At 39.7% G+C, this 7,667-nt stretch overlaps 1 long non-coding RNA gene across 1 annotated transcript; it reads left to right on the forward strand.

Annotated features, from left to right (window-relative positions):
- The first annotated feature begins 4,339 nt into the window (after nucleotides 1–4,339).
- Nucleotides 4,340–6,745, forward strand: LOC136238536 (uncharacterized). The gene is made up of 3 exons (XR_010693017.1): nucleotides 4,340–4,479; nucleotides 5,973–6,090; nucleotides 6,538–6,745. It is a non-coding gene; the product is annotated as an uncharacterized lncRNA (long non-coding RNA).
- Nucleotides 6,746–7,667: the final 922 nt, after the last annotated feature.

Below are 7,667 nucleotides of genomic sequence, written 5' to 3' on the forward strand. Positions count from 1 at the left end.
GCTTTTGCAAATTGTTACAATGTTCAAACCAGCAGATATGAAAGTAACTAAGCTTTATGTTGATTGTCTACTTATTCAACAACAAACTGGTACATTGTCTTGTGGTCTTTTTGCCATCACCATTGCTATTGAATTATGCAATGGAAAGTATCCTTCTGAAATGGTATTATAGGAAAAAATGCAAGACCACATCCTCACTTGCTTAGAAAAGAGAAAGTTGGAATTTTTCCAAAGAGGAGACTGGCGCCGAAGCAAGAAACCAAGTGGATCTCACTTGGTTAAAATGTACAATATTTACTGTTTTGTCGGTACCCAGAAATGTATGACAAGAATATGGTTGAATGCAGCAAGTACAAAGAATAGTACCATTTTTCATGTGTTGGAATAAATTTAAGTAAAAGTGTCAAAGGCAGTTTGAACTGCAGCAAATGTGCCAGACAAGGTGTGCCCCTGCATTTGGGAAACCCCAAGAATTTTCTCCACTTTCTAGAAAGTAGTTGGATCAAAAGTCTTCTTCGAACACCATGAATTGATTAAGAGTAATATTCAACCTAAGTATAGTATTCATTTGGTTGTAAGCTGATTCAGTGTTGTATGACACAACTTGAGGTATTTGCACATATTTTGCATATAATCACACTTAATGATCAATTCTTTCAGTGTATATCATGTGGGGATTTGTTGCAAAGTGTCTTACAACTGCTGTTGGGCAAGGGCATTAATAAAACAGAAGCTGTCCAGAAATAGGGATATTTTTGGTGGACATGTAAAACGCCTTTACCTAAGTGTAATAAATCAGTTTTTTGGTCATTGGTAGCTAATGAATAGAAGAGTAATATACATGAGTTTGGAAGGATTTGATGATTGTTTACTGCCATAGAATTCGAGTGACCGAAAACCGATGGTTTTGTCAGAATGTAGAATTAATCAGACCACGCATACTATTGGCTAGCATAAGTCACCTATTATCGAACAGTATGTATTATCAAACTTAATACACTAAGCGAGCTACACAACAGATGAAGGTGAATAAAGGCTAAAGACTTACTGAGCTGTACCAACCAACAATACAATAGTTACCCTCAGTAGTTTCTATTGGTAAAGCACTCCAGAAGCTCTAGCAGATATGTGGTGGCACGAAGCAGACAAAATTGTAATTATTTTAGAAAACACCTATAACTTCTCACCACAACGCACATGGACCTTTCAATAGAGTGATCTTTGCCCTTCCTGAGTCCCAACTTTTACGTAAATCGAGCCAGGAGGCTTCCATCTATTCACCACAATGGAGCTCCATCTATTCGATTCCATCTATTCACCACAATGAAGTTTGTGACTTAACTGCGAGTCTACTGAGTGAGGTGTGTTGTGATGTTGGTGTTGAGCCTGCTCTTCTTCCTTTAAATCGTGAACCGCTCTGATATGCTACTGCCAACAGAGAAGATGGAGCTCGACTTGATGTTGTTGCTAGAGACTTTTGGGGTCGGAATAGGCAGCATGCGTTTTTCAATGTTAGGGTGTTTAATCCTTTGTGCACTCCTATTCCCGCTCCCCACTGCCAAAGTGCTACCAAGTTCATGAACAGGAGAAACGTCGAGCTTATGATGAACCTATTCAGGAAGTGAAGAGAGCTTGTTTTTCCCCTTTAGTATTTGCAGCCACTGGAGGCATGGGGCCTACTGCAACTACCGTCTTTCAGAAACTTGCCTTTATGTTGGCTGAGAAGCGGAATGTGAATTACAGTCGTTCTGGGTTCGATGTCGGTTGTGTTTTTCTTTGTTAAGGTCTGCTGTGATGTGCTTACGGAGTCATCGGTCATTGACTAGTCATCCGATACCATCTATGGTCGATCTGGCCTATTCCGAGGGTCGCCTTCAGTCTGGCACCCTCAACTGAATTGTTTCAGTGGCTGGTACCCTCCAGCTGTCCAGCACTTTACAGCCAGTGCTGGGGGTGGTAGGCAAGGGCAGTCCATCTAGCCCGGGTGAAATATATATAAAAAAATAAAAAGCCAGGGGATTTCAAGTCATGAGTGAAACGGTATAACCTATTACAACCATTGTTTCAGTCAAACTTAAGAATATATGGTGCATTCAATCTCCATAAAATTTCAGTTGCAGATTGTTATCCGGTAGTTGAATATTCCATAGAAACCTCAAAGTGGCAGGTAATTCTTTAGTGAGTAATCCATTGGAATGTGCGAACTGTTCGAAAATTGGTGAAGTACTGCTGTTCAATAATATGTAACGGTGTTTGAGAAATGGCAAATGATGAGGTTAGCGGTTTAGCCTATAACTCCAAGTGTACTGGTGTGATTCACATTGGTATCCAAAGAGACCAAAGGCTGCTCTATCGAATAGTCCAAACCAGAAGTCTGTATGTTGTTATGATAAGCGCTCGTTCCATAAATGGTGACTTATGCCACCACTCGCACACTATTAATCTTGCAGCTCTGATTATTGGAGGATAGTTGATGCTTAGTGTGGCCTACTCCGTGGCATAATAACTTGAGCCTTTTGATTACATGGTGGTGAATGGGAGTTGTCTGAACATGGTAGTGCTCAATAATTGTGCACCTATCAATGTCATTCTCCACCCCTACCTCCAGGTAGGGTGGGGGAATACAGGGGATTTGACAAAGACTAGTGTCAAATTCCCCAGTTCTGGTGGCTAAGAAGTTTGTCAAAGCCCCACTATGTCCCCATTTCAAGAGAAGGGTTTCTATAGGGGATTTGATTTAAAATAATTTTTGGTTAAGTAAACTGCCATCATCAAAAGCCCCAGGGGTAGGGAAAGTGTAGATGTCAAATCCCCAGTAGGTGTATGGGGACCCCCCAGAGGTGGGGCTTGACATTGCATTGATAGTTGACTCTAGCTACTACTACGGGAATACTATAACTAAGGCCACTCCAAATAAATTTTGTTTCCCGTCTACCGCCCGTATCTAGTTACTGTCAACTCTAAGCATTCTATTATTCCATATTCTTCCATTATTTTCTGGTTATTGTTGTATACTGACAGGCTCACTTGAAGCCATGTCAGCTCACGTGTCAGCAGTGCTATCAAGTCGGCACAAACTTCACGTTTGGCCTATTTTTGCAACTTAAAAAGGAAGGAACAAGCTTAAGCATGCTTTTATGCAGTTATTTTATGATTGCGCCAGACAAATAATGGCTTGAAAAGCTGCCAATCTTATAATGAAATAATGGAAATGGACCGCCCGCCCGCATGCAAATATGCTTGAGTCCAGGACGGGAAACAGCCTAAGGGTAGAGGGGATTTCATCAATGCACGTAGCTATTTGAGCCGGATATTTGCATTAGGCCCCTATTTGGTGATTATTAGTTTCTCATCCACTACCCGCATCCTTCTTAAGCTACCGCATGGTAAGCCATTATTTACTCTGCGCATGCTCAGAAGAACACGTGATACCAAACCGTTATAATTTTTGTTAATGAACGCTACAATTCGCTATATATCACCAGGAGCGTAGCCAGGGGGGGTTCAAAGGGTTCGGACGAACCCCCTTTTCAGAGTTAAGTTTTTTAAATCGTGATACTGCAACTAGAACTGAATTAACTTACACAAATCCACTGAAATGGGTAGCTATAGGTCTTCAGGCAGAGGAATTCAAGTACCTCTACTCGCTATTGCGAATGAATTTATAAGAATACACATGTTTACACGTGTACACGGCCCCAGACCCCCGCTGTGGAGATTCTATACTTAGGGCAGAACCCCCCTTTTGGAAATCCTGCCTACGCCCCTGAGAACTGTTGTTTTCCTTGGCAAATTGCTGCAGTGCCAGTTGCAATCGTGCTCTATCGACTTCATCAAAGCAGGCTTTCAGTTGACTGTCGAAAAATAGTTGGCGATCACGAAAATTAGAATCAGTTGGTGAAGGAAATGTTTGTAGTAAGAAAGAAAGACAATTTGGACAAGGTCTGTACATCAGTGTGTTAATATTATAAAATAATGGCATAATGGTAATACCCTCCCGCCCGCATCATAATAATTAGAAAGGCTGGATGAGAAACTAATAATCACCGAATAGGGGCCTTAAATGCATGCGTTTACAAACCTAGCTTGCTTTTCTTCAAGGGTCTCCCGTTCTCTTCTGATTCTGATATCGCGCTCCCTTCTTCTACTTCTTCTTCTGAGCCTCTCTTCTTTTTCATCCGCGCTTTCAGGCTCGAACATTGCTAGCCATAGCTACCACGAGAAGGCGCCACGCGCACAAGCTAAAACCTGATAGTTTTGTGCACCTTGACAGTCGAACGTTTCGTATTTGTTGTGAAAACTTTGGGTTATGTGACGGTTACTCTGCGGCTATCGTTTTGTTCACCCAAGTTGAGTCCATAAGCGCCTCATAAAAATAATTACGTATAGCGATTTCAGGGTCGTGACATCATGGAAGAGAGAGGCATGAACAGAAGCAGTAAACTGTCTAATAAGCTGAGTTGACTGCCATTGTTTGAGGTACAATGTGTGCACTTGTATTACCAAGTACTATGTTTTTTATGTTTCTTGTCTACCCCTGGGAATAGTATAATTATGAACAGAACATGGCTTACAATTCAGCCTTAAGTGACCAACATTAGGGCTTGGAAATTGTTAGGTACAACATAGTGTACTGCCATTAGGCCATGCAGGTAAACTTGATACTTGTTTCTCAACCATGGCATGGGAGGGAGGTCATTTTATTTATGTACACCTATCGATGCTAACCCTGTACTGCCCATACAGGCAGCTAGGGTGGTGATCAAGTGAGGATTTAACAAAGCAAATGTTATCTGCAGGAATACTGCCGCTACCTGTAAACCAATTGTCATTAGATACAAAATAGAAAATTTATTGCAGTGGCCCACGTGCACACCTGGCAGGATATTTTGTTGGTAGCTAACCCCCAAATCTCACCTACCAAGCCTGTACTGGGGGTTATGGATGATAGGTGTGCTGAACAAAATACTCACAAACCACTGCAAAAGCAGGTTATCCACTATGCAGAAATTAGCCTTCTTATTTAAAGTTATCTGGAAATATTTTTTTCTGTGCTGTAAGGCCAGACTTCTCTGGGTCAAAATGTGTACACACGTTAATAGAATTTGAGGCGAGAGGATGAATAGTAATGCAGGTGGGAATGAGAAACAATTACCAAGCTTGCATGTGTGTGTGCATTGATTTTGGGGTTATGCAACTGAACAGATACATCTGCTTAATGTGACCGAATTTTGGAAAACCACCCATATGGGCACATTTGACACCTAAAATATTTAATGATCAAATCACAAACTGTATAGTACAAATCTAATTCTTGACAGTTTTAAGTCATTCTCAATACCTTAAATTACAATAAAATACTTGAAATATTTTCAAAACTGTGTCCTCTTATTAGCAACCCATCAAACATGAAAGTTCTAATTATTTCACGCACGCCCATATGGGTGATTTTCCAAAATTCAGTCACTTATTAGAGTTTATTAAAGAGCTTCAGAAGAGTCAACCCTTATAGTATATTATGTTATTATGTACCAATGTGGGAATGCGTAGCTCCAAAATCTGACTACCTTTTTATGTAAACACTTAGTACAAGGGGTTTATAAACACAAAGGCACCTAGCAGTAATTATAAAGCTCCTGGTACAATCACAGACTACAGATTACTAGTGCCAGCATTGGTTTAGAAGATACAAAAGGCCTGTGTCCCATATAATGTAAAGGTAAATCAGACAGGCAGTCTTTCCCCGGGTCCATCACCTTACTATAGTTTACTGCTTATGAGGCATTGTATCAGTTAGTCTGTTTGTCCAACAACTGAATGCCTCATTCACAATAAGCCAATCATCACTTCTTGGTGTTAGCCTAATGACAATGCTGATAATATTATAGGTTGTTTTGTTCATTCCATAAGAGCCTGATTGCTGGTATTGAAAGCAATCAAGTGTTTGTTATTGTGCATTCTGTTGATACTAGACATCACTGAGTCCGTGTGATGAAAAAATAAGCAGAGGTAGAGGAATGAACTATAAGGATAATTTAAGATGGGACTGGATGTGCAGAACTTTAAACACATTGCCTGCTCACCAGCTACGTAAGTATTAATGTGTTCTCCAGTATTTACATGGCTGTGCCACAATCATTCCAAGCAAAGCAAATGTGTACCAGTAACTATTGTTTGTCTCTTCATTTTGGAAGGCTGCATGACGATTACCGGTCAACACAGTAGTTTTATTTATGAGACCAACTTAACAGTACTTAGTGTGTACCTCATGATCAGGCCCTGTAGTAGCACCTTTGCTTCGCTCAGGCGCCATGACACAAGGCCATCTGGTTACTAAATTAATTAGACCCCTGTGGTGTGAAGTTTTTTTGGTGGATTTTTGGAGGTACCTAAGTTACTTAGACCCTTTTCATGTTTATTATGCACACCTGCACTAGTACTGGCAACGCATCAGTTAATTTAAAACCCATAACTGTTGTTGGTTTAAAGTAATTTTATGTTAAATACACTATAAATACATTTTTGTCATATCTTTAGAACGAAAACTCTTTCTTCATGATGTTTGAATGATGTACTGGCCATTTGCTGCTGTATTTGGAGTGATCATCAGTCTGACCAGACACTGCAATTAGTAAGAACAAACAAAACAACTATTGTAATTATTCTGCTCATACAAATTATGTATAATTATGTTAAAGAATAGTGAGAGGATTAAGAATTATCGCAGTGGGTTTGTAATGTCAATTAACAACAATCAATTTTAATTTAGAGTAAAACATACTGAACAACCAGTCATTCTCGACATTACGTACATGCATGCGTTTAACTCATGTTCAATGTTTCCCCAACCACACAGCTGTACTTCCACTAAAACACAAGTACCTATATATTGAGATACTCTAGTAAAGCAGTTACAAACAGTATACAGTGGAACCTCTATTTAATGGACACTTTGGGACCAACCAATTTTGGTGAAATTTTACTGTTATAAGGAGGTTGTCCTCTTTCAGAGGTAAATTGTATTGGTAAAGGTCTATAGGGACTTCAGTAACTGTCCTTTATAAGGAGGTTAAATGTACAGTGTCCTTTACAGGGAGGGTCCATTAAAAGAGGTTCCACTGTAGCCACATTCACATATTTATACACGTAGACATGCATGTATCACGTGTAGTTATGAAAAGTAGGAGCTAGTATGACTACTGATATCATCATTGCACTTTAATAGTAGCGTGGTACACCTTAATTTTGCAAATACAGTAGCAATATATAATCGCACTACTATGTATGCTGGAGTTGCAGTGGTGTTCTATAGGCATATGTAGTCATGCAATTATCAGTAGCTGTAGGTGTATTGCAGTCTGCAGGTATGCATGAATCAATGTACGTAGGTTGCTGCTGAGAATTATGATAAGACTGATATTATGTATTTAACGAAGCTAGACTTCAAACATTGTATAAATATATTATATCGTTTTTCTAGTATTGATAATATTTAAATAGGAGTGGCAGCTCTGTCTTTGCGACAGTTACTGCCTGCAGGTTTATACATATGGAGCCACACCCACTAATTGATTGGTATTAAAATCCATGTGATTATATAAATGCACTGTTATCGTAAGAGTTGTAGTCTATAGTCTAACAGCAAGCCAACTTCTTTTGTGAGCTAC

The sequence above is a fragment of the Dysidea avara genome, chromosome 11 (assembly GCF_963678975.1).
Source record: "Dysidea avara chromosome 11, odDysAvar1.4, whole genome shotgun sequence".
Classification (NCBI taxonomy): domain Eukaryota; kingdom Metazoa; phylum Porifera; class Demospongiae; order Dictyoceratida; family Dysideidae; genus Dysidea; species Dysidea avara.